We start from the raw sequence: 26,647 nt of genomic DNA on the forward strand, positions 1-26,647 counted from the left end.
TACATGCAACAAGCCTACCCTGTGTGTCTGCCCTGTGCCAAATCTATAGAGCACAGAGGATGGAGATGCAGGAAATGGGTGCTCTTCCCTCAACCAGCTTACAATCTAGTGCTGGAGACAAGCCAGTGAACCAAACACAATATAGTACAGCTGATGCCAATGAAGGTGCATGGAAACAAAGAGGAAGCATGGGAGACTGGGGAAGCCTTCCCGGAGGCAATGATGCTGGAACTGGGATTCAGGGCCAGAGAGAATTAGATTGATGGGGACAGGAGTGTCTAGGCAGAGGAAGCAAAGCAGAAACGTGGGAGAATGTGATGTGTTTAAGGAACTGAAAATAGTTTGACACAGATAGCATGCAGGGTACACTCTGCCCTGGAAGAATGATGGCAGGACATGTAAGCTTGGCATGCCACGGTCACGAAACCATATCTCATCCTGAAGGCAATGGAAAGCCATAGAAAGGGTTTAAGCCTGGGAGTGACTACGAAGAGCATTCAGCAGTACTGAAAAGGAGGGAAGCAAGACAGAAGGGAGGGAGACCAGTTATGACCCTGCTATGTGAAATGCTGAGAAATAACAGACTCTAAGTAAGTAGCACTGAGAATGGGGGAAAAAGAAAGGAATGTGAGAGCAGAATTATACAGCATTTGATCACTGTTTTACCTGAGTTAAGGTGGGATGGGGTAGATGGACCAAGAGAGAGAAAATCTCCAAGTCACTTGTGTGACTGGGTAGAAGGCAGGGCCTTAAATAAAGAGAGGAATAGCAGGTTTCCTGGGCTTTGTTGGTGGCTCAGCGGTAAAGAATCCACCTGGCAGTACAGGAGATGAAAGTTTGATCCCTGGGTTAGGAGTATCCCCTGGAGAAGGAAATGGTAACCCACTCCAGTATTCTTGTCTAGGAAATCCCATGGACAGAGAAGCCTGGCAGGATACAGCCCATGGGGACGTAAAAGATGGACGCAACTTAGCCACTAAACAACAACAACAACAAAGCAGGCTTCCTGGGAAGAAGATGAAGGGTTCAGTTCATAACATGTTGAGTAAAAGGTATCTATATAGTCAGGATCCAAAAGAAGTCCTCCAGCACTCCAAGACAAGTTTCTGGAGCTCAGGAGCAAGATCAGACCCAGCAATTGAAGCCATGAGTGTGAATAAAGCCCTTTGAGAAAACTGTATAGAGGGTCAGACAGGTCCTAGAAAGCACCTTGTTTAATGGAAGATAAACCTGTAAATAAAGGGGAAAAACCACAGGTCATAAAAAGTTAGGGAAGGAGAGCTTTCAAGGAGGATGGAGTGTTTAATTTCATAGTGTCAAACACCACAGAAAGGTCAGGGAAGATCAGGGCTGAAAAATTGCCATTGGATTTGCCAATTAGGAGATGATTGGTGACCTTGATTGGACAACAGCAATTTCAGGAGCACAGAGGGGGTTAAAAGCTAAAGGTCAGATATAAACTACGCTTGAGAATCTTGGCGAGGGCCTTCCCTGGTGGTCCAGTGGTTAAGAATACCCCTGCCAATGCAGGGGAACATGGGTTCGATCCCTGGTCCAGGAACCGCACGCTGCAGAGCAACTAAGGCCTGTGCACCTCAACTCCTGAGCCGGCGCTCTGGAGCCTGTGCCGCACTACAGGAGAAGCCGCTGCAGCGGGAAGCCTGGGCATCGCAGAGGAGGGAAGCCCCTGATCATCACAACTAGAGAGAGCCCGCACGCAGCAGTGAAGACCCAGACTAACTAAACGACAAATAAATAAGCTTTTAAATGACCATCAGTATTTAGGAACTAACTTCCAGGGGGGTGATGGGAGGAGGCTTCCTAGAGGACTCTGAGGTGGGTTGTGAGCAATGGGTAAGAGGTTGGATGGCAGACACAATGAAGATGCTTCAGAAAGGCAGTCCTGCCTGGCTTCCATGTGCGGAGGCAGCGAGGGAGTTTGTTTGCCGGGGAGGCAGGGTTTAAAGGTGAGGCTGAGGAGAGTGAGCCCTGCCTCTCTGACTGCTGCTCTGCAGTGCCTGCTGCCTGGCGGGCATTTCCACCTGAGCATGCCATAGCAACTAGATCTCAAGTTACTAAAAGTGAATCCACACCCTTCCTCCTCACATCAATGCCTCCTTTGAATTTCCCACTTTGAGTAACAGCACCATCCTTCGCCTAACCCACTCTCAAGTCCTAGTGGTTCTTCCAAATACCTCATAGTCACCTTCTTTATTCAACAGTCAGCCTCTCCTGTCTAATTCTCACTACCTCTCACCTGGTTTGCTAAAATAGCTTTAAAAAAAAAAAAAGGATTTCCCTTCTTCTCACCCAACCCATGTTGCCCGTGCTGCTAGATAATCTTCCTAAAACACAGCCTTTATTCAATCATTCCAGTAGATAAACCTCTGGACAGAAACACAAAACCTACCATGGCAGGCGGGGTTGAAGGGGTGTGAATCTCAATGAAGTATAAAAACTCAACCACATGTATAAACTTTCATCGAACGAGGTTGAACAAAACGTATCTAAATTTTTTTTAAGTGTCCAATAACTTTTAACACAGTGATTTCACTCCTAGGAATTTATATAAAATTTGTGGTTAAATGTGCAAATACACACACACATACAAAGTATGTCTGTTCCAATGTTTATAACATCAAACGATGCAAAATCACCTTAAAGTCCAACAATAGGGGGCTATCTCAAGTACCATTGGACCACACACAGGAAGACAGCAAGATAAACTATGATAGAAGCACATATTTTTGACACTGAAAGATTTTCACCATGGGTTTTGAACAAGTTACAAACAGTATATTTTTACAAAATATGTATTTACATATATATACATTAGCAGAAGACAATGTCTGAAAGAAAATATACCGAAATATTTACAGTGATTATTCAAAAATGGTGGGATTTTAGGTGACTTTAATTTTGTATTTTTGCTTATTATTTTATAATCTCCATGCAGTAAACATGGGTACTCCGTGAAATAAAGAGTACGGCAGATTATACCACAATATCTAACGCAGCACAGCTCTTTTAGACTTTATCCTTTATCCTTCATCCTTTATCTGGAGATAGCAAGAACTTCATATACAGCTCATCAATTCAACTAATTGTTTCAGCCTCCCCAAGAAACCAAGGATGAAGAAGGCACAGTCTGCCTTCAACAAACTCATGTTCTAAAGGAGCCAATTAAATAGACAGCTGTAAAACAAGGAGATAAGTACTACCACAAGGGATGTATAAAGTACCATGAAAACTCAGAGGAGGAGCTAAGTCAAATTTTGCCTGGCTGGGATAGAAGAAAATAAGCTTGAACACCATAAAAAGCCAGTTCATTCTAGCTGAGATGAACGATTACTTAACAACATGAATAGGAACTGGGAAGCTGATTAAATAGAAAGAACATCCAAGGCAGAGGAAACAGCATAAACATGAGAATCATACTCATGCCAAGTCTGCATTCTACCCTGTGGAGGAGCAGAAGGCAGTGAGCATTGGAGACTGAAGAAGAGATATGGCATGATCACTGACAGAAAGCCAAAGATGATGAGGGTCTAAAACAGGGCAGTGGGTACATCCAGGGCGAACGGAAGGGAAAGGATGCATGTTGAGCTAGAACTCAACATGAGTTGAGACAAACAGTACTTAGTGACCAATCAGATGTGGAAAACAAAGGAAGACAAAAAACAAACAAACCTGAATTTCCCCGCTGCAGCAAACAGGTAGAGAGTGATACTGCTGTATGAGACAAGGTGTATAGGACAGGCCTTTCCTGGTGGCTCAGACAGTAAAGAACCCAACAGCAATGAGTGAGACATGGGTTCGGTCCCTGGGTTAGGAAGATCCCCTGGAGGAGGGCATGGCAACCCACTCCAGTATTCTTGCCTGGACAATCTCCTTGAACAGAGGAGCCTGACGGGCTACAGTCCATGCGGTCACAAAGAGTCGGACACGACTGAGCAACTAAGCACAGCACATACAGGAAGAGAAGCAGGTTTGGGAAGAGAAAAAAGGAGAATGAGGATAAGCGTGGTTTTGGATATGTTATATTAGAACTTCTACAGACTCCAAAGTGGAAGAGGGCAGTAGTCATTTGATAAGACAAGTCTGGACCTCAAGGGAAAGTTCATAATCAGAGATTTGGATTCGAGAGTCATCACTGAACAGGTAGACAATGTTGATAAGTGAAATCACCCGAGTAGGTGAACTTATCCAGGGAAAGCACACAATGAAGGGGAAAGAGAGGCCCAAATATAGTGTCAAAAGCTGTAACAAGGTCAAACGTGAGAAATACTGAGTTCTGCAAGTAGGTCATCCTAAGTGGGAGCGATTTCTGCTGGACTGGTGGGCAAAAAAGCCATGTCATGGTGGGTCAAGATGACTAGAGGAATGTAAGAAAGACTATTAAAGAGGTTTAGTAGTTAAAAAATAAAAAGCAGAGTTAGATGGAATAAGTTTGTTGGAAAAAGCTTAAAATTTTTCTTTTCCTTAGGATGAAGACAACTTGAACATACTTATGAAGAGTTACTAGGAGGGGAGAAATATCAGTAACCTCCTAAATGCAGATGACACCACCCTTATGGCAGAAAGTGAAGAGGAACTAAAAAGCCTCTTGATGAAAGTGAAAGTGGAGAGTGAAAAAGTTGGCTTAAAGCTCAACATTCAGAAAACTAAGATCATGGCATCCGGTCCCATCACTTCATGGGAAATAGATGGGGAAACAGTGGAAACAGTGTCAGACTTTATTTTGGGGGGCTCCAAAATCACTGCAGATGGTGACTACAGCCATGAAATTAAAAGACACTCCTTGGAAGGAAAGTTATGACCAACCTAGATAGCATATTCAAAAGCAGAGACATTACTTTGCCGACTAAGGTCTGTCTGGTCAAGGCTACGGTTTTTCCTGTGGTCATGTATGGATGTGAGAGTTGGACTGTGAAGAAGGCTGAGCGTCAAAGAATTGATGCTTTTGAATTGCGGTGTTGGAGAAGACTCTTGAGAGTCCCTTGGACTGCAAGGAGATCCAACCAGTCCATTCTGAAGGAGATCAGCCCTGGGATTTCTTTGGAAGGAATGATACTAAAGCTGAAACTCCAGTACTTTGGCCACCTCTTGCAAAAAGCTGACTCATTGGAAAAGACTGATGGTGGGAGGGACTGGGGGCAGGAGGAGAAGGGGACGACAGAGGATGAGATGGCTGGATGGCATCACGGACTCGATGGACGTGAGTCTGAGTGAACTCCGGGAGATGGTGATGGACAGGGAGGCCTGGCGTGCTGCCATTCATGGGGTCGCAGAGTCGGGCACGACTGAGCGCCTGAACTGAGCTGAGGAGGGGAGAGACTCAGAATACAAACTATGTACGTGCCCAGAGGCTGCCTCTGAAAAAAGGGGGAAGGAGGTGAGGAAGAGACAGATGAGCTGAGAGGCAGACCTGCGGAAAGTAAAAGGCTAAACGGCTTGCTGAAAGTGTACAAGGCGGGCTGGAGCAGCAAGCTGGAGGAGTGTGGCGAAAGCCTGAAAGAGCTGCTGTAGGAAAAGGAATGGGAGTCACCCAGGAGGGAACAGAGATTTCAGGGCAGGGTGGAGAGTCAAGCTGTGGCTGGAGCTCATAAACCTGTGACAGAGCCCATTCGCACAATGCTATGCAGAACTGCCTGGGCAAGTGAACGTGGGTCCGGCTGGGGGAAAGGACGGGAAACTGTGGCAGAAAGAAAGCGACCTGAGAGCACCAGGGCAAGCACGGCGTGTAGGAAGGGGGGCAGGGCAACGACGCCAGCCAGGGCCCAAGTGGCCGGGAGGCAAGCAGAGACCAGGTTTCCTGGGCATAAAGGGATGGGAGAAACAGAAGAAAGCAGGCTGCAGCCAGACTCTGGGGTTCCTAGGAGGAGGGGAGCAACTTCAGGTCACCTCAAATACTCTTCCCCAAGAAGCTCAGCCATCAACCAAGACCAATATTGATGCCATGCTGCCTTCCAAGCCCTGCTCTGATACGTAAACTAGTTCTTCAAATGGGGCAGCACTTCAAAGACTGTCAGAAGGAATTCCAGTGAGAGAATGGTAAGCTTGAGTTCTCTTAGCGTCTTCCTTCCTGGACTGTAAGATTTGATCTGGATCTCTGGGAAGAATATCAGTAACTCTTCTTTTTAGTAACAGGGAGATTTGGGGAGTTGTCGTGTGTGGAGTTGCTGAAAATAAAAGTTTAAGAAACTGCCTACTTGCAAGTTTAGCAATTCCCTCAGGATCCTGGAGCCAGCTGGTGTAGGACAAGAGTCACTGTCCTCATTGTAGGGCCCTGGATCCTCCCCCAGTGCTAACTTACAACAGTTACGGGTGACAACTAGAGCACAATAATCACTTTCAACAGGGAAGCAGAGTTGGGGTCTGCTAATAAGGTGAGTGACATCCAGGAAAGAGAAAAGTGAGTTCACTTCCTTTCACTGCAAAAACTGAATCTACACCCTGTCTTCCCACAAGGACAGGAAAACCTAAACAAGCTACTCACTCATTCCCTAAAGATCCGGGCTCCCATCCAGCTTATTATCACAGCCTGTACAAAAAGAGAGAGATTCAGATCCTCTCAGAGGGGCTACAAATGAAACACAACATTGCCACCAGAAGGGACCGCTGGCTTAGAGCGCTGACTCACTCTAAGAGCCCCAATCGCTTTCCAAGCCAGCCCCATCACCCCAAAGACAAAGGGTACAAAGACTATAAAAGGCAGTTTCTTATATTAAAGTACATGGGTGGAAGAAAGGAGACTTCAGGGCTGGTTGGCTCTCTGGATAAGCATCTGGAATCCAGCCCCCTACATCAGCCTGGTCAGCCATTCCATTTGGACCGAGGTGGGCCCCTGCTATGTGAGACCAAAAAAAAGTTAATTCCCAGTGGTGTTTGTTTAATGCAGCTCTCGTTCACCTTCACTCGGGTCACCGCCTTCTTCTGCTCACAAACACTTAATTGTCTCTGAAAAGTAGGTCATTGCCTTGTGGAACAAGTCGGAGGGGGAGCTAAGACCCAGACTCTCACTCCGACAGGCCTGGAGAGGCCCAAGCCGTGTCTAGGAGACCAGGACCAGTCAACAGTGCACTGTGCCAAGAGTGCTCCAGGTGGCAACCTGGCTACTGCCATTCCTAGGTGGTGATTCAGCAGGTTGGTGGAGCAGAAGACGCCCAGGATGTGAGGGTGAGGCTCCTGCCATGCCAAGGAATCCTTGACCCACTCTAATGGCTAATGAGGTGTTCCTGACCATCTCCAAATGGAGAGAGCAAGAGGTGGGTCATGAGAATGCTGAGCTCTTCCCCACTGCCCATATGGGCCCTCTGTAGAATACCAAGCATTGCTCAACCATAAATGGAGCTGTCTGAGCTTCTCCCCACTCCTTCTCCCAAATATTTTCTTCAGGACACCCAAAAATAAACACGGCTCCTTCCTTACCCATGAGCTAGAGGCACATTCTTAGCACTGTAAGCTGTCACCTGAGCATGCCTGACAATGAAGGGGTTAACATCTCCAAGCAGGACACATCTTGTTCCTAGGCCCAAATACTCCATCCACCCAGAATGCGAAGGTGGGAGAGACTCCCCCCTCAATCCTCCTCCAACCTCTCACTGACTAATTCACTAAATATAGGCTATTGCTTCAAAGTAAAAAAGACGGGGCCCAGGGAGATGAGGCGACAGAGGGCTGGCAAGTTTGGGAAATAGTTACCAGAGGGTCAGCTGTCCAGCTGGCTCTGGAATCTGAAAACTTCCAAATCTAACAACTGCCTTTCTCAGCAAGAATCAAAAGTATGTGAATCAGCTGTGGAGGATAAAGGTTGTAGAGTCCAGTTTCAGAAGCCAGTAGCAAACCACTTCCTTAGCCATTGTTCCCAACAAACAGCAAACTGCCAGCAACTTCACCTTCAGACCAGCTACCAGCTCTAAGAGAAACGGGAAAGGGAGTTAGTTATCTCTTTGGCATATGGAGTGAGAGCATCTCTCTCTCTCAATCTCTCTTTCTCTGTATCTCTCTCCAACCACCTCCCCATCTCCAAATCTTCGGTTGTAAAACCAAAACCATTGACCACCCCAACTTTTCCAAATTCTGACGATGCCATTTTCCACTATTTCCAAAGGTCCCATGTAGCTTTCGTCCTCCTGATCCCTCACCGCTTCTCCTGCCCTACAACACACACACACGTCATCTCTAAGGTACTTCAGAGTCAGAACTAACACCTAATTTCACATCACCTTTTCAAGTATGAGGTCTATGTAACTAGACTGCAAACTCCACAGAGGCAGGAACCATGTTTTATCACCACTACTGAGCTAACACTGCATGTTTATCACAAGCCAAGCAACATTCTGATAGCTCAGTTGGTAAAGAATCTGCCTGCAATGCAGGAGACCCCGGTTCAATTCCTGGGTCAGGAAGATCCACTGGAGAAGGGATAGGCTACCCACTCCAGTATTCTGGCCTGGAGAATTCCATGGACTACACTCCATGGGGTCACAAAGAGACATAACTGAGTGAGTTTCACTTTTCCTTTTCAAGCACCATCCTAGGCACTTCACATGTATTTGGTCTCCAGGGGAATTCTATGATGCAGCTGCTGTCAGCACAGATAAGCACTGAAATTCAGAAAGGTTTAGGAACTCGCTCAAGTTCATGGTAAACAGTAGAGCTGAGATTCACACCCTGGTAGCTTAACCTCAGAGTCCATGCTCTCAGCCCCTATACTCTACATAAGTGGTCTTAGAACAGCAGCAACTCCTGGGAACATGTTAGAAATACAAATTCTCAAGCCAAACCCCAGACATACTGAATCAGAAGCTGGGGGTGGGGCCCAGCCATCCATGTCTTAACAAGCCCTCCGGGTGGGTGATTCTGATGGCTCAAGTTTGAGAACCACTGCTCAATTCACAAGTTGCGCTGCTTCTGCTTTTCTTTATTTGAGCCCCACCCGAGACAGAAAGGAGTCCAGGAGGAACTTAAGTGTAAAAATATCCTAAACAACTGATTGTGGCCTGATGGTTAAGAGTGCGTGCAGGGCCAACTGCTTGTCAGTGTAAAGCCCAGCTCTGTTGCTTATGACCTGTGTGACCCCGGGCATGTCACTTAGCCTTCCTGTTGCTCAGTTTCATCAAATGGAAAATGGGAATAACAGTACCCACATCATTTAGTTGTGAGGATTAAATGACTTAGTATCATGCAAAGCATTTATAAAGTGTGTGGCCCTTGGTAAGTGCCATATAAGTTCTTACTAACTATAGTCCTTGATCCATTTTACAATTAAATTCAACAAACATTTGTTAGGCATCTATGTATCAGGCTTCTCTGGGGGCTCAGATGGTAAAGAGTCTGCCTGTAATGCAGGAGACCTGGGTTCCATCCCTGGGTCAGGAAGGTCCCCTAGAGAAGGAAATGGCAACCCACTCCAGTATTCTTACATGGAAAAATCCCATGGATGGAGGAGCCTGGCGGGCTACACCCCATGGGGTAGCAAAGAGTCAGATACAACTGAGCAACTAACACATATATGTACCAGGCACTGTGCCACAGACATGCATCCATCAACATCTCCCCAACTCATCATCAGCATTTCAAATGTCTATCAATGCCTTATTAACTGCAGTACTCTGTGCTATGGGATACAAGGGCCACAAAGAACAAGGCATTAACCCTTCCTTTAAGGACAAAGCATGCCTCAGACATGACGTTTACAGGAGTAACTGCAACACATAGCAGCCAGTGATAAGAATCAGAAGACAGCATTCTTCGATGGAAAGGACACTGGGTTTGAGATCACAAAAAGGACACTGGGTTTGAGGTCACAAGATTTAGACTTGGTTCCAGCTATGTACGTCCTAAGGCAAGTCACTTTACTTCCTTGAGCCTTAGGCTATCAAGCAGCATAATAACCTGTGAGGCACAATAGAGATAATACATATGAAAGCATTCTGTAAATTGGGCAAACTCTGAGAGATGGTAAGACAGAGAAGCCTGGCGCACTGCAGTCCACGGGGTCACGAAAAGTCAGACACAACTTGGTGACTGAACAACTATTACTATTATTTTTAAATGAATTTCTTTCAGTAATATTATGTAAGTTTAGAAAGATGATATGACTTGTAACTGAAGGGACCAGGAAATGCTGCACCCAAAAAAATGACATATGAGATGGACGTGAAAGGATAAGTAAGACGTAGAAATTAAAGGAAAATCCAAGGAGAGGAAAGAGCATAAGCAAACACGTGAGAATACAGGGCATATAAGGAGGGCAGCGGGAATGGGGACTAGTTCATTCCACTTGTAAAGAATAATGAATGGGGTTGTTGTTGTTTTTGTTTAGTCGCTAAGTCATGTCCAACCCTTTGCGACCCCATGGACTGTAGCGCGCCAGGCTCCTCTGTCCACGGGATTCTCCAGGTAAGAATACTGTAGTGGGTTGCCACTTCCTTCTCCAGGGGATCTTCCCGACCCAGGGATCAAATCCATGTCTCCTGCTTGGCAGGTGGATTATTTACCACTAAGTCATCTGGGAAGCCCTAAAGAATAATGGGAGATGGCATTAAAAAGGCAGGTAAAGGGCAAACGGGGGGGAAATATCTGTTCACTTTTCCCCCATAAGCATCTTTGGTACTTCAACTAGGTAAATGATGAAACAGTGGGTTAAAATTAGTTTCAGGATTTCTTAACACCTGTGAGTCTGAAGTATTCCGCATGCCTTCTGCTCCATTTTCAGGGATTAAGAGCCAGCTATATCATATGTATGGAAAACAGAATAACTATAGATATGTAGTCTGTGCAGGGGCCACTTTGAAAATAATACTTTTATTCCTCATCAGAGCTGCTCCTCGGGAGTCCAGGAGAGAGAGAGCTCACAAAGACTGGGCCTTTTGGAACATCACTATTCAACTAAGACCAACTTATTCAACTTTGTTCACCTAACACCAGCTACAAAATGAAATGGAAAGGGTTCAACTCTCTTAACCATTTTTCACGTGTTTTTTGGTGCCTCTATTTAAATACAATATGCAGTACGTTTGTTTTGGTGTTTTGTTTTCACTCATTATTTTTGTGCAGAAGGTAAGCATATAATCTAGAGTAGCACAAATCTGTTGATACAGAAATTGAGGTTTCCAATAAATTGTTTCAGAGAAATTTTTAAAGCTTTATATGTTGTTATGGTTGAATGAAATAATGTAATTTTAATCTAGTAACTCTCGCTTGTCAAAGAACATCTGAAAGAAAGTAAATTTAACAAACTTTGAAAAAAGTCCATTTTTAGTTGACAAGGGGTGAATATAACTTGTTGATCATGCCAAATATCTGTCTCTAAAATTCAATTGTCAATTTTACACAAAGAAAATTGCCTAAGGAGAAAATATTAGCTTTCCAAAGAACCAATTATCAAAAATCAAACTGAACACTCTTGTGCTTGTCTCTCCTCCACTGTCATACAAGTGCCCCCTACTGTCGTTCATATTTAACCTATGTTTTTCTGAAATAGCTTTTTTCAGATTTCTTTGTTTTTAGAGCCTTTCCTGTAGCAGCCTTCACAAAGCACGAACATAATTCTTTCATCATATGTACTTACACAAGTAGAACTGAATACTAAATGTGATCTCATTAACTTAACATAGAATTCACTCACTCATATTATATTGACAACATAAAATCATCCTGAATAGCTTTAGAAAGATAACTAGAAGACAGACAATAAGGTATGGAACAGGAAACATGCAGGTAGACCAATGTGGGTGGAGGAGTGCACTGAGGCGGTGTGTCCCTGTATCCTTAACACAATGGGGCAAAAAACCCCCAATGACACTGCAGTCCCCTTAAGCACAGAGGGGACTCAGGGGAAATCAGTACAAACCACCCGTTAGCCTCTTCAGACAAACAGGAGAGACCACACAGAGGGATCCAGGAGTTTAGAGGGGCTGCCTCTCCTTCTCAACCTCCACTTCTATGTCCAACGTAAGTGCAGGAGGCAGAAGCCCAGCATGTGGACTTTTCCAGGTCTAACTCAGGCCTGAAGATGGGACAAAGAAGTCAGAGCTGCAGAGCACTCTGCAGAATTTTGCAAGAAGCTGCAAGAGCCTATCTATGCTGTCAAGACCATCCTGCTAAGGTTCTTAGTGCTTTAATCCCCTTGATGGAAGACCTCTTCCATCATCCTGGGACCCCCTGTTACCATTCCACGCACCATGGCGAGGGATGGGCTGGGGTGAAGCCAGAGGAGAGCACACAGGTTCTATACTGTGTCAACTGCCAATGATAGGATATATGTGTACGTATGCATGTGCATACATATGAACACACATATACATGTACGCACACATGTGTGTATATAGCCTACAAATCCCACAAGCCAGGCTGGCATACAACTGGCTATTTACTGTACGGCTGTACAACAATTCCCCCTCAGGCCCTGACGTGTGTAAAACAAACTAAGAGTCTAGATACATCACAACAGCAAGAGTCCCATTCACAGTAACAGCAGAAAAGGGTGGAAGAAAGGCAAGGGTGTTAAGCTACAGCTACTGTTAAGCAGTCTATCCCTGGAGAAGAGTCTAATCCTTGCTTAGGCTAAGAAGCAACACTTTTCCCCACTAGAGTTCTGCCAGGCCTGGACCCTCTATATGGATTCCCATCAGAATGGGCTCCATCATTTGTTAGACTCCTATCAAAACAGGTCCTGCAACCAAAACTCAGAGAGATGAAGTGGACACACAATGGACTTGTCCCTCACTTCATCCTCTTCCTCCCAGCTTTGAGAGCTCTAGATAAGGAATCAATTCAACAATACTGCTACTGAGACTAATCATATTTTAGCAACCTAAGTGTCCATCAATGGAAGAATGAATAAACAAAATGTGGTACGTACAAAGAAATACTATTCAGCCTTAAAAAGGAATAAAATTAAGACACATACTACAATATGGATAAACTTTAAAGACATTATACTAAGTGAAATAACCCAATCGCAAAAGTATAGATCTTGTAGGAGTCTACTTACATGAAGTACCTAGAATAGTCAAACTTAACAGAGACAGAAAACAGAATGGTAGTTGCCAGGAGCTGGGGGAGGGGAAAATGGGAATTATTGTTTAATGGGTATGAAATATAAGTTTGAGAAGTTCTGGAGATGGACAGTGGTAATGGTAACAACAGCAGTGTGAATGTACTTAAAGCCACTAAACTGTACGCATAAAATGGTTAAAATGGTAAATTTTTTGCATATTTTACCACATTAAAAATCACATTTTACAAGACTCTTATTAATAAAAAGAAACTACAATTACATACCCACTATACATCAAGTAGCATGCTTTCTATATATTAATTCTTTTAACCTTTAGAGAAACAGTACAAGGTGGTTATTATCATTAACATTTTGCAAATGAGGACTTAGAAAAATCACACCTTAAGTGACTGGCCAAGGTCACAGAGCTTGTAAGTACCAGAACCAGGATTCTAACGTTTATACCCTTTCCACTGTAAAATGCTGCTCTCCACCCTAGAGGGGAGATTTATCTGATACTATAAAGTAGCCACAAACCACAACGCCCCTGGAGCAAGAAGGGACAGAGGTAAAGGATGAATTCAAAGTCAAGAGTTCAAAGTCAAGGCAGGCACACTAATTCCACTTCTAAGACTGTTCTTCTTTGATGACCTTCAAGAACTTGAAACACACCAATTACCTACTCATGTAAACCCTGCCAAACTAGGAAAAGCTGTGTTACACATAAAACTCAAAAATGACATTCCTCGTAATCTATCAAGCAATGTTTTATTTTGTAAGAACTTTTAAGGACTTCTCCAAGGTCAAGGAAAAAAAAAAAAAAAAGCAAAAGTTAGTGTGTCACAAAATTAAACTCCAGGTTACCCTAAACGCTAAGAAAAAGTCCTCACGAAGCGAAGGGGCTCACAACTTCCTCCCCACTCCTCCCTCTTCTGTCTTCTGCTCTCGCTCCGACCCACGAGGAGCAGGCCGCTCGGCACAGGCAGGTTCCGAAACTGCTGTGCGGGCCCACAGGCGGCACTGCCCGCTGACAGCGAGCCCCGCACTGCCCGAGAGGAAGCTGCAGGGCTTGTTGGTGAGGGCAGGAAACCTGGACAGCCCGATTGCAGGCCCAGCCTGTGTCACTCCAGCAGGGCTCAGGGGGCATCCTGCCAGGCTCCATTCCAAGAATGGTGTCACTTCCAGCACGGACTAACAGTTGCTCCCGGGCAGTGTTCAGGCACCGAAAGCGCTGGCCAGAAGACGCGGCCAGAGTGGGGTCACAGCACGCAGGCCCCGTGAGGGACCGAGCCTTTCTCATCTTCAGGGGGCGAAGGGGCACTACTACCACAGGTCAAGCAGACAGCCCAGCAAAGGATTCAAAACAATCCTCTAGGCCCCGTGTCTCTCCCAGGGGCACAAGGAAGCTGGGGTTCCTGTACATGTCTGTCTCTCAAATGGAAGCTGTTCTGCTCAAAACAAAAGCAGCTTCCTTCCCCAAGACCCAACTGATTTATAGCCAGCAAGTGTCTCCCGGTACTCAGAAAATATGCTATCAAACAGGAAATGAAAAAATATCCATTTCTTCCTGAAGGAAAGGAGAGGAAACACATCCCTATAGAGACAGGAAATCAGCTGACCAGAATCCCAGACATGTCAGGGAAATGACTGTCCCCTTCTTCAACGCAGGGAGTTATGAAAGCCGAGTTCCTCTCAGGCTTCAGTCACTACTGCGAGAATGCAGGGGTCCCAACCTCTGGGACTCAGACCTGTCAGATCAGCAGCAGCATAAGATTAGAAATAACACACACAATAAATCTAACGTACTTGAATCAGCCTAAAAACATCCCCCCACCCCTGGTGTGGAAAAATTGTCTTCCACAAAATTGGTACCTGGTACCAAAAAGGCTAGGGACCACTGCCCTAATGCCAACCAAAAGCACAACTCCACAGACTTCCTACTTTTTCCTCATGTAGGAAACAGCCAAAAAGGAATGTTTGCACAATACTCAGAGAAACCACAAGGGACATTTTAGGTACGGGTGACCCCAATATTTAGAGTCTGCATCCACCCAATCTGAGGTTGTGGCTGAGTGTGGGACACAAACCAGAGAAGAGGCTGAGACTTCTTGTTTGCCAACAGCAGCCATTATAATAACAGCTTTATGTTTCCACAATGCTAGTTAGCAGGGTCTCAATGCCTTCTTCCCTAGCCACAATCTAACCCTGACCACCCCCCTTTACCATTTGAGAGGGACAAGCATGTATCTTTAGTCCCTGCCACAAAGAAGGTCAGTGATTAGAAGCCTTATCCAAGGTCATTAGCTAGTCAGATGGAACGAACATTCAACTTTTAAATGCTTTCTCACATGAAGGAAGACTGCAAAACAACTGTTTCTCAAGTAATTCTTAGGCAACGAAAATTCCCTGTATCCTATCCACAAAAACTCCTTTATCTCTCTCTCTCCTATCTCCATTTTCTACTAATGTCTCCCAACTCAATATGCCAGGCATGTCTGCTGGCATCCAGTGCATTTAAAGCTTCCCTCCATTATCCAACTTAACATACATTTATAAACACTGACTTCGAGCTGGGCGCTGTGCTAAACTTTGGGGGCAAAAAGATGGATGAGAAGCTGTCTCAGTTCTCAGGATGCGCAGTCTCGTGGGACACAGAAAGACAAACATGTAACTGTTATTCAGAGGAACCAGTGACATCAAAAAGGAAGAATATATGCTTAGGATGCTTCCGTTCTCGAGCCATAGCATCTAGGGAGAACTGGTGTGTCCAGTGAGAGGAACCTTTCTCTCAAGGAACCTCTGAAAATATTTTTACTTTCCTCATTCCCGACTTGACACCTCCAAATGATGCTCCCCCAAACGCCAAGGCTGCAAACTGGTATGGCATGTAAAAACAAGAACACTACCACAATGGGAGAGAACTCTTGAGTCAGCTCTCAGAGGAAGCCCGGCAGAACCGCACCCAGGAAACCACCTGAACAATGAAATGAGCGTGCTAACTCTGCCCCACTGTCCATCACTCCCAGAGCCAGAGAATGGGACACGCAGGAGGCTTTATCTGAAGGCAGAGAAAGGAAACCCACACTACTCCTCTGGACAAAAACTCTCCCCACCGAAAGAGTCACAGTAACATCATAATGTTTGATGATTTAAAAGTCGTTTAGAGGGGATATATGTATACATAAAGCTGATTCATTCTGTTGTACAGCAGAAACTGACACAACATTGTAAAGCAATTATACTCTAATAAAATAAAAAAGTCATTTAGTATTGTTATTCCCTCCAGATTAGTCTGCAGCTAAATCATTCCACAAAAAGTAGCGAGACATCTAGCCTAAAACAGTGTACTTTAAAAATGTGTTTTTAAAACCAAAGCCCCATCATTTTAAATGTATTAGAGTCTTAGCTATATTTATACTCTGTTATACTCTATATTCTGTTCAAAACACCATTAGTTTTCATCTTCTGATAATGACAAACCACTGATGGAAATAAAATCAAGTCCGAGAGTGACCTTTTCCCTCTCAGGGGCAGGTACCAAACCCTCAGCACAAGACTTTTTCTAGGTCCACATTACTCACAGAAAAAAAAAAGTGAAGAATGAAGTGAGGCTTTCTATCAGCAAAACAATAGATTCTCCTATTAGGAGACCCCAAGGTGCCTAAATCAAGCAATCAAAACATTCTCCCCTCTAAACCACAGAAGGGTTTAAACTATCAGACTCTATTTCCTTTTCTCTACCTTCCTATCCTTTGGGGAGGGCAGAGGAGTGGAGACTAGCTGGATTACATTCGAGGCCTGGGCACCTAGCAGCAGTGTCCACTGCATATGTGGGCCTCAGAGATGAGTCTGATGACCAACCTAGTGTGTGTGTGTGGTAGGAGGGCATCTGTGAAGGAAGGAAGAAAGAAAGAAAGACGGGCCAAAAAGGAAGAAGTAGGGTAGAAATAAAAGGTGTCCTACTACTCTAGTAGAGATCCTGGCAACCCCTCAGGTCTACAGCTGGGATGAAATGAACACCCCCCGCCTCCCCCGCCGCCGAGACCACTCTAGCTATCCTGCACCTCCCTTGGATTTCCTAATCCTAAACTAAGCCTTTTCCCCAGACTCATTCTAATGAGAAAGCAAGTAGCTGCATGGTACAGGTTTATGGCAAAGAAAATGAATGGCAATTAATAACTGGTTTGTACCAGAGAAGCTGGTTTACTTGATCCGCCTCCTGGTTCCAAGGAGTTTCTCTCTGCATTACGCCATCCTTCTAGTTATGTGTTTAAGAAAGTCATACCTTCATATCTAACAACATAGCAACCTCCCTTCCATCCCCTTATCAGCCCTCCTCCTACACTTACTATCTTTTCCCCAACCTGGAGTCTGAATCCCATTCATTAGAGGAGGAAGCATAACCTGTTGCGCGAGTGTTTCATCTGCTGACACTCCTCAGTAGCACACGCCCCTCGTGATAGGCGGCCAAGATGATGTCATCAGTTGAATGCTCCCAGGGTTCCGGCTGTGAGCACCTGATCTTTAACAGAGTGTGAAGTACTAAGAGAATCCAATCACACTGACATTTGGTGCATACCTGCTGAATGCAGGGCACTGAGCCAGACAAGATGACAGATGGAAGGAAGAACAAATCATAATCTGTGAGCTCCAGAAGCACAAGCTAATTGGGCAAATCCATGGGAAGCTAAATACCAAATGATAAAATACAAGTGATGACATACAGCATGGCGTGGTCAACTGGCCAATGAGTGATAGAAATTAATGCTGTGAGCGCAGAAGGCGACTGAGTTAGCACAGGTCAGTGTGGTTTGCAAAGGAGTACTGGGAAAAGGGAGGACTCAAGCTGGGCTCTCAGGTAGATTTCAAGAGGTAGGGACAGACCTGACAGAAAAGGGGACGGCGCTAGCAGAGGCATCAGTCCTAAATACCAAACGAAGCCCCAGAGTAAGCCGGACAGATGGCAACAAAAATAAATAAGAGGAAAATACAAACAAAGAGGCCGCATTACCCAGCAGGCCACGCTGCAGACTATCAGTACAGGGACTTTTTCAAGCAGACGGGAGATTGTCCCAGATGGAAGACTGGACGTGCTAGCAGAAAGGAAAAGCAACTTTTAAAAAAAGGTAAATATTTGGTAAATCCAGATGAATGTTGTCTTGGGGCTACCCTGGCAGTTCAGGAGTTAAGACTCTGCCTTCCAATGCAAGGCGTGTGGGTTCAATTCCTGGTCAGGGAGCTACAATCCCATGTGCCCAGCACCCAAAAAACTGAAACATAAAACAGAAGCAACACTGTGACAAATTCAATAGACTTTAAAAATGGTCCACATAAATACGTGAACACTGTCTACACAGAGCAAAAATCATAATGGGTGTTTATTCGCTTAATAAACATAACAAAAATACACTAAAGCATTTGCATTAAAAATAAACGCTATGATAAAAATAAGTAATAGATGTGTGCATAGAATATTAAAGCAGAGAAAAGAGAGTGGCTAATTCACTCACTCAAAAGAACTCAAAAAGTCATCAGTAACAACATAAGATGGGGAATGAGTCAGGAAGGATAAGTTCTTCAAGAGAATAGATTTAGGAGGACTCTGCAGACAGAGGCAAAAATGCGAGCAAGACAAATGAACTAGAAATGATTTGGAGTGTGAGTAAACTACACGCAGAGGTGCCTGAGTACAGCAAAGGATGACAGCGGTTTAAAACAAGAATCGCAGCATGGAGCCAAAATGTGGAGACTGTGTCTTCTACTAAGAAATTTTGGCCTTATGCTAAACTGACAATCTACAGCTTCTCTTTCCTACAAAGCCCTTCCCAATGAAAGACTGCTTTCTAGAGGGCACATAGGTAAACGTCACCTTTAGTAAATAAGTAAGTTTGCTTTTTTAATTTTGGGGGTTAGTCGCGAAGTCGTGTCCTACTCTTTTGCCACCCCAAGGACTGTAGCCCACCAGGCTCCTCTGTCCATGGGATTTCCCAGGCAAGAATACTGGAGTGGGTTGCCATTTCCTTCTCCCAGGGATCCTCCCCACCCCGGGGTCAAATTGATGACTCCTGCATTGGTAGGCAGATCCTTTACCACTGAGCCACCACAGAAGCCCAGGGCAAGCCTGGCAGTAAAAGAGAATGAAATCATGTCATTGTGGCAACGTGGACTGACCTAGAGATTACCATTCTAAGTGAAGTCAGAAAGAGAAAGACAAATACCATACAATATTACTTAAATGCGGAGTCTAGAATATGATACAAATAAACTTATCTACTAAACAGGAACAGACTCTCAGACATAGAATACAAACTGATGGTTACCAAAGGGGAAAGCAGAGTGGGAGAGGGATAAATTAGGAGTTGGTGATTAGCAAATACCAACTGGGTGTGTGCTTAGTTGCTCAGTCGTGTCCAACTCTTTGCGACCCCATAGCCTGTAACCCGCTAGGCTCCTCTGCCCGTGGGATTCTCCAGGCAAGAACTCTAGCGTGGCTTGCCATGCCCTCCTCCAGGGGATCTTCCCAACCCAGGGATCAAACCCGGGTTTCCCACATTGCAGGCGGACTTTTTACCATCTGAGCCACCAGGGAAGCCCAGATACAAACTACCATACATGAAAAAGGTAAACAGCAAGGTCCTATCCTGTAGCACAGGGAACTATAGTCAATACCCTACAACAGACCATAATGGAAAACAATATAAAAAAGAATAGATATGTATGTATATATAAAAATAACTAAATCACTTTCTTGTATACCAGAAACTAACACAACACTATAAATCAACTATCCTTCAATTAAAAAAAAAAAAAAAACAGTAAACCTGGCAAGGAAAAAGCAGAAAGAATACAAACTAAACTTAAAAGACCATTTACCCTGACCAGTGAGACTAGAGAGAGAAAGACTTGAAAACTTTTACCTTTTAATTTGTACTGCTTAAATTTGCAATAAGCATGTATAATTTTGTAATCATAATGAGAGTTAGATAAGCATAGGAAGCCTGTGTGTTTTCCTCTTCAGTTCTAGAACAGTATTCTTTGTTTTAAAGTAACTCACAATGTCCCACACCTGACTAGGGCCCCTTGGAAAGACTGAAACTGCTAAGTAAGAAGTGCCGACCGAAGTCACAAGTCACACTCCCTTTCCCACTCACAAACAATAGGAACTCTTAAAAAAATGCATATAAAGGTCACTTCCCTGACCCTTTCAGTCACTGTGCTTTCAGAACTAGGAGTTTTTAGAAAAAAGGAGGCTCAGGCCAAGCAGTTCTATTCAAGGAAATGAAGGGAAAGTCTAACATGGTGGTTAAGAGCAGGAGTCCTGTCGCCCCAGAGTTATATTTCTAGATGTGACCCTGGGCAAGTTATCTCTCTGGCTTGAATTTCATTTTCCTCCTTGGTGCTGGTGGTTTAGTCTGCATGCCGTGTCCAGCTCCTGCGACCCAGCGGACTGTAGCCTGCCAGTGGGATTCTCCAGGCAAGAACACTGAAATGGGTTGCCATTTCCTTCTCCAGGGGATCTTCCCAACCCAGGGTCTCCTGCACTGCAGGCAGATTCTTTACCAACTGAACTACAAGTACCTACACTTTCTCCTCTGTAAAATGATGATAATAATGATATCTATTTTATGAGGTTGTTATGAGAATTAAATGGGCTAATGTACATAAAGTGCTTAACACAGTCCCTGGCACATGGTAAAAATTCAACTAATGGGAGCTTTATTATTAATCCATTCGGTTCATAAAAAAAAAAAAAAAGACATATCCTACAATGCTATGTACCAGATCCATTTCCCCTCTCTTTCTTAAATGATGCCAAAAGCAAGGTGTAGCAAAGCAAGCAGGACAGGGGGTGACCCTGGCTTCTTCCTGTGTCCCTACCAAAAGAATCGTAGTGAAGAGGGAAGATGGCGGAAGGACGGTGAAAGACTCAACGTGGCTGACTTTCAAGATGGAGGAAGAGGCTGGGAGCCACAGGGAGCAGGTGGCCCAGAGAAGCTGGGGAAAAAACTTTTAAGGATGAAAATCACTGTTCTGCTCGCATGAAAACTTCCTATTGACTTTTGAGAGGTAAAGGAGGATTTCAAACCATTATCTGGCACAAAGGTGGGCAGTAACCAAAAAGCAAGGGAGACTACTCAGTCAGAACCCGTTCCGGTACCTGCAGACAAACATCAACTCTGCATGATCATGTGACTCTGAAACACCCTTTCAAATTGATGTATATATATACTACCATATATAAAATAGATAACTAGTGGGAACCTTCTATAAAGCACAGGAAGCTCAGCTCAGTGCTCTGTGATGAATTAGGTGGGGTGGGGTGGAGGGAGGTCCCAGAGGGAGGAGATGTATGCACATTTATAAAGTTATAAAAAAAAGTTAGTAATAAATTCTCAGAGACAAGCAGAATTTCATACATGCTCTTCTCTCCTGGTTAGAAGTAGCTAAACAAACTGTTAACAGTTTGAATTGTGTCCCCCAAAAGATGTTTAGGTCCTAATGCACAGCACCTGTGAACGTGACTTTATTTGGAAACACAGGCTTTACAAACGATCAAGTTAAGATGAGACCCTCAGGGTGAACTCTAACCCAATATAAGACTGGTTTTCTTGTAAAAAGACAGACACATACGAACGGTGTAAAAGCACATAGAGACAAGCCATCTGCAAGTCAAGGGATGCCTGAGGCTACCAGAGCTGGGCAAAAGGCCTGGAAGAGATTCGCCCTCACAGGCCTCAGAAGAAGTCAATTCTGCTGACACACCCTGATTTCGGATATCTAGCTTCCAGAACTGTAAGACAATAAATTTTTGTTGTTTAACACATTATTGACTGGGGAATTTTTGCAGAAAACTAATGCCGGTGGCCAGCAATTTGTTATGTTAAGTGAATACTGAAACATCTCTGGCCAATAATGTTTGGGTAACAAAGGATGTATTAATACATCTCTGGTCAATAATGCGTTAAGCCAGTTTGTGGTACTTAGCTATGACAGCCCCAGGAAAGCAATACACCATTTTTTTTTTAATTGGCATTTATCCTACTTTAATGGGGTTTCCCTGGTGGCTCAGTGGTAAAGAATCCACCTGCCAATGCAGGAGATATGGGTTAGATCTCTAGGTGGGGAAGATCCCCTGGAGAAGGAAATGGCAACTCACTCCAGTATTCTTGCCTGGGAAATACCATGGACAGAGGAGCCTGGTGGGCTACGGTCCATAGGGTCACAAGAGAGTCAGACATGACTTAGTGACTAAACGAGAATAACTGCTCATAAACTATGTATTTTTAAAGCAAATTTTAATTTAAAATCAAAGGTGGATTACTAAAAAACGACAGGAAAACTTTTTTCCCAACAATGAAAATACCACTATGGGAAAGACACTAGGCCCAATATAGATTCTTACTCCTTTTGAACTCAGTCTGTCTGCTTCCTTAACCATCCCTGGATGTAAAGAAAGAAGGAAAGAGAACTCTGCAAATTATCCACTGTGTGCTTCATGGATATTAGGTGCTAATACACATTATCTTATTCAAATTTCATAAATCCCTGCATGGTATGAACTATCACCCCATTACCAGCGAGGAAATCAATGTTTAGAAAGGTTAAGGAAGTTACCCAACATCATACAGCCAGAAAGTGGCTGAGCCAAGATTCCAACCCCTTGCTTTTAACTAAACCAACCTGCCTGAGCAAGTACTTTTGAGCCAGTTAACAATCTGTTATTAATTTCAAGCACTGTGTGTTGAGTGAATTAATAAAGAGACTTTATAAATCCTATCTAATTCGCCCATTTTTACATAAGGAAATTGGCCCAAATAAGTAAATTGACTTGATCAGAGTCACAAGTAAGTTAGTATCAGAATTAGGTACCCAACCCAAGTCTCCTGATTTCCATTATATCCCATTCATTTGAGGACAACAGTAATACATGAAAACAGAGCACAGATGCTAGAAACTGACTACCTGAGTTCAAATCTTGGCTCTGCAATTTACCAGCCGTGTGATTCGGGCAAGCCACTTGACCTCTCTGGTTTCCTCACCTGAAAATGGAGATCCTGTCTTACATCGTTACTCTAAGGGCTGAATGAATAAAGACACACATAAATTTTTGTGCCTGGAATATTAATAAGTGTTATATTTGTTAGCTGCTTCTGCTCCAACTATTATTAAATATTAATGCTAAGTAAAACATCAAAGAGGATACACATTCTGACTGTAGTTTTATTAAACTGCAGACAAATGCACTCAATGAGAGATAAAGAGAGAGGGAAACAAGAAATAGGCACTTTGTTCCTGAAAATTTGCCTAATTCAGTTATTAGCAATAACATTTATTTTTTACTCTGTAGCAGGCTCAGTATTTGATAGGTTACAGACATTACTAAATTTCATTAAATCTAAGACACCATTAACTGTAGAAAGAATCAGTATTTCATTTACTCTCCCCAGCAGCCTAAGAAGTAGAGAGTCCCCTTATTCTGCAGATAAGACACTGAGACACAGAGAGATTAAAGAATTCATCCAAGATCACACAGCTATTCAATGGCCAAACCAGGTCTCAATTCCAGATCTATCAGACTTCAAAATCCCTTACACTGAACCGCTTTGTTTATTACCAACTTGGTGCTGTTGAAATTTTGCATGGAATCACCTGGGAATCTTGCTAAAATAAAAGCTGATTTAGCAGGTCTGGGGTGGAGCCTAACACTGTGGATTTCTAACTAGCTCCCAGGTGCTATGGATGCTGCTAGTCCTGGATCACCAAGTCTCTAACTATTCTGCTTCCACAACAATTCTTCCTCCTCCTCCTGGGTCTCCATTCCCAGCTCAGCAATCAGCTAATGAAAAGGACTTTAACTCCCAAAAGACAGAGGAACCTCCTAATTAAGTCTTTGTTTCTCTGCCACCTTCCCTGCTCCTTCCTCTCCCCTCCTGGGCCCCACTCTCTTTTCTAAGGCAAGCTACACAAAGCTATGGAGAGGAAGCTAATAGAGAGTTCAAAATGAATAGCTGGGGAATCTAAGGGGATTTCTAACAAAAACAATGTTAACCTTATGCTTGGATGATCTGGGGTGACAAGGTACCACCTCAAAGTCCACATGTGACTCTGAAAGGTGAGTGAAACCTCCTGGAGTAAACTGGAAACTAAGGATTATTTACTCCCATCATTTCTCCAAAGACAATGGGTGTGACCTCTCCCCACCCCCACTCTCAGTTTAGGTCTCTGAGCAACACAGGTAATTATAGTCTGCCTACTTACTACAGAAACAGCTAGCTTCAATCAGGCGCAGCCCTCTCTCCTGCTCTACCTGTCCTACATTTTAGGTATTGTCTTTGTTTGTGCTCTTAGTGCTTATGAACACTACCAAACACATTCAGAAGTGCTGCACTGGTCTGAGCCTTTATATAGTGGTCCTGGGTCTGAAATTCAGTTCTGTGTGATGTAATTGAATGGTGGGCTAGCATTACCCAGAGCATGGGATTGTTTTTTTGACTCAAGAGCTCCGCAGACCCCTCTCTGTCACCACGATCCCTCCCTCTAGTCCATGAGATTGGCTTATGGTAAACAATTCTAAATACTCATTGGAAGGACTGATGCTAAAGTTGAAACTCCAGTACTTTGGCCACCTGATGTGAAGAACTGACTCACTGGAAAAGACCCTGATGCTGGGAAAGATTGAAAGCAGGATGAGAAGGGGACGACAAAGATGAGATCATTGGATGGCATCACCGTCTGGATGGACATGAGTTTGAGCAAGCTCCAGAAGTTGGTTGATGGACAGGGAGACCTGGCGTGCTGCAGTCCAAGGGATTGCAAAGAGTTGGACGTGACTGAGCAACTGAACTGAACTAAAGTGAAACAATCCTGAATATTCAATGGGAAGACTGATGCTGAAGCTCCAGTACTTTGGCCACTTAATGCACAGAGCCAATTCACTGGAAAAGACTCTGATGCTATGAAAGATTGAGGGCAAAAGGAGAAGGAGGTGGCAGAGAATGAGATGGTATTTACATAGCATCACCAATTCAATGGACATGAATCTGAGCAAACTCTGGGAGATGGCGAAGGACTGGGGAACCTGGTGTGCTGCAGTCCATGGGGTTGCAAAGAGTCTGACACAGCGTAACGACTGAACAACAACAACAATACTGCAACTCTGTTTGAGCAGTTCAAATCAGACCATTTTCAAGAGCAGTCTGACTTGAACATCTTAAGTTGCTTTAAAGCAACTCAGACTACAAAATCAAAATTTAAGGTAAGAGGGCCCCCTGCCCACTGGAGTTCAACAGGCCTGAGTACAAAAACCTAGTTCAGTTGCTTACCAGCATGTGACCCTCAGGGAACTTACTTAGGTCCTTTAAGCTTTGGTCTCCTCATCTGTAATATCCACCAAGATCATTGGACTGTCACAGGATGCTACTTGTGACGATTAAATGAGATAAAGCACCTAGCATTCAGGGTTTAATATGTATTAGTTTCCTTTCCCCACCCCTCCTCACAGGGATACACAATCAAGCCGATAATGTGCCTCTGTTCCAAATCACATAAAGGAACTGTGTTTAGGCATGGCTTCATTAAAAAAAAAGGAAAGAAAGAAAAATCACCACTTGCCTGGTGAGATCTGGCTCTAGCACTAGTCACATGACCTTGGGCAAGTTACTAACGCTTTCCCATTCCTCATTTCATTTCCTTCCAAGGAGCAAGAGTGAGCTCAACTGATCATTTCCAGTTCATTGATTTGACAAATATTTACTGAGTACCTTACTCAATGGTAAAGAACCCGCCCTGCCAATGCAACGCAGGCTCGATCCCTGGGTCAGGAAGATCCCCTGGAGAAGGAAAATGGTAACCTACTCCAGTAATCTGGCCTGGAGAATCCCATGGACAGAGGAGCCTGGCGGGGGTCCAAGGGGTTGCAAAGAATTGGACACAATTTACCAACTAAAGAACAGCATACACCAGACACCTTCCAGGTACTAGGAATACAAGAGTTAATAAACAAAAACATGCAGGAACTTCCGCTCTGCTTTTAGACAAATATGCAAACAAGAGGAAGCAGCTAATAACAGCAACAAATATCTTCTGCCTTTATTAGCTCCCTTAAAATTGCCCACACTTACCAGTTTAATATCTGATACGCCCTCTATCCGAGGACAATATATTAAACGGATTTTTGGAGCAGGGAGTTGGGATACGAGATTGCTCCATTCACTCCAAACTCCAAACTGATATTGCAGTACCTCCAGGAAGGGGGAAAAAAGTGGTGCAGAAAAGTAGACTTTATTTATTTTTTTTTAGAAAAGTAGACTTTAGCTGGTCTGCATGGAGAACTAGAAATGCTGCCTTTGGTCTTTCTGTTTCTTGTTTTTCACTACAGCTTGTGTGTAACTGCACAGGCACCCTTTGAGAAACACGGAGGGATGGTTTTTCAGAGCATTTTTTTTTTTCACCACCCAACATAGAGACAAAACAAAAAACAACTGTCCACGCTATCTTCTCTTACTAACATACCACACGATGTGAACAGTTTTACAGTTTTGGAAAGTTTTTTTTTTTTTTTTTCAGGTAGGAATTTGAAGTAAGAGCAAAGTCGGAGTAAAGAGCAATCACAGCAGTACTGGTAAACGATAAGGCTCT

At 43.9% G+C, this 26,647-nt stretch overlaps 1 protein-coding gene and 1 non-coding gene across 2 annotated transcripts in view; one reads left to right on the forward strand and one right to left on the reverse strand.

Moving 5' to 3' along the window:
- The window catches only part of MACF1 (microtubule actin crosslinking factor 1), a 340,332-nt gene that overhangs the window by 283,965 nt on the left and 29,720 nt on the right, over positions 1-26,647 (reverse strand). The window lies entirely within an intron of this gene.
- LOC128045909 (U2 spliceosomal RNA) lies at positions 26,086-26,272 on the forward strand. Its single transcript, XR_008199235.1, has one exon. It is a non-coding gene; the product is annotated as a U2 spliceosomal RNA (small nuclear RNA).

Source organism: Budorcas taxicolor, chromosome 3 (genome assembly GCF_023091745.1).
Source record: "Budorcas taxicolor isolate Tak-1 chromosome 3, Takin1.1, whole genome shotgun sequence".
Lineage (NCBI taxonomy): Eukaryota > Metazoa > Chordata > Mammalia > Artiodactyla > Bovidae > Budorcas > Budorcas taxicolor.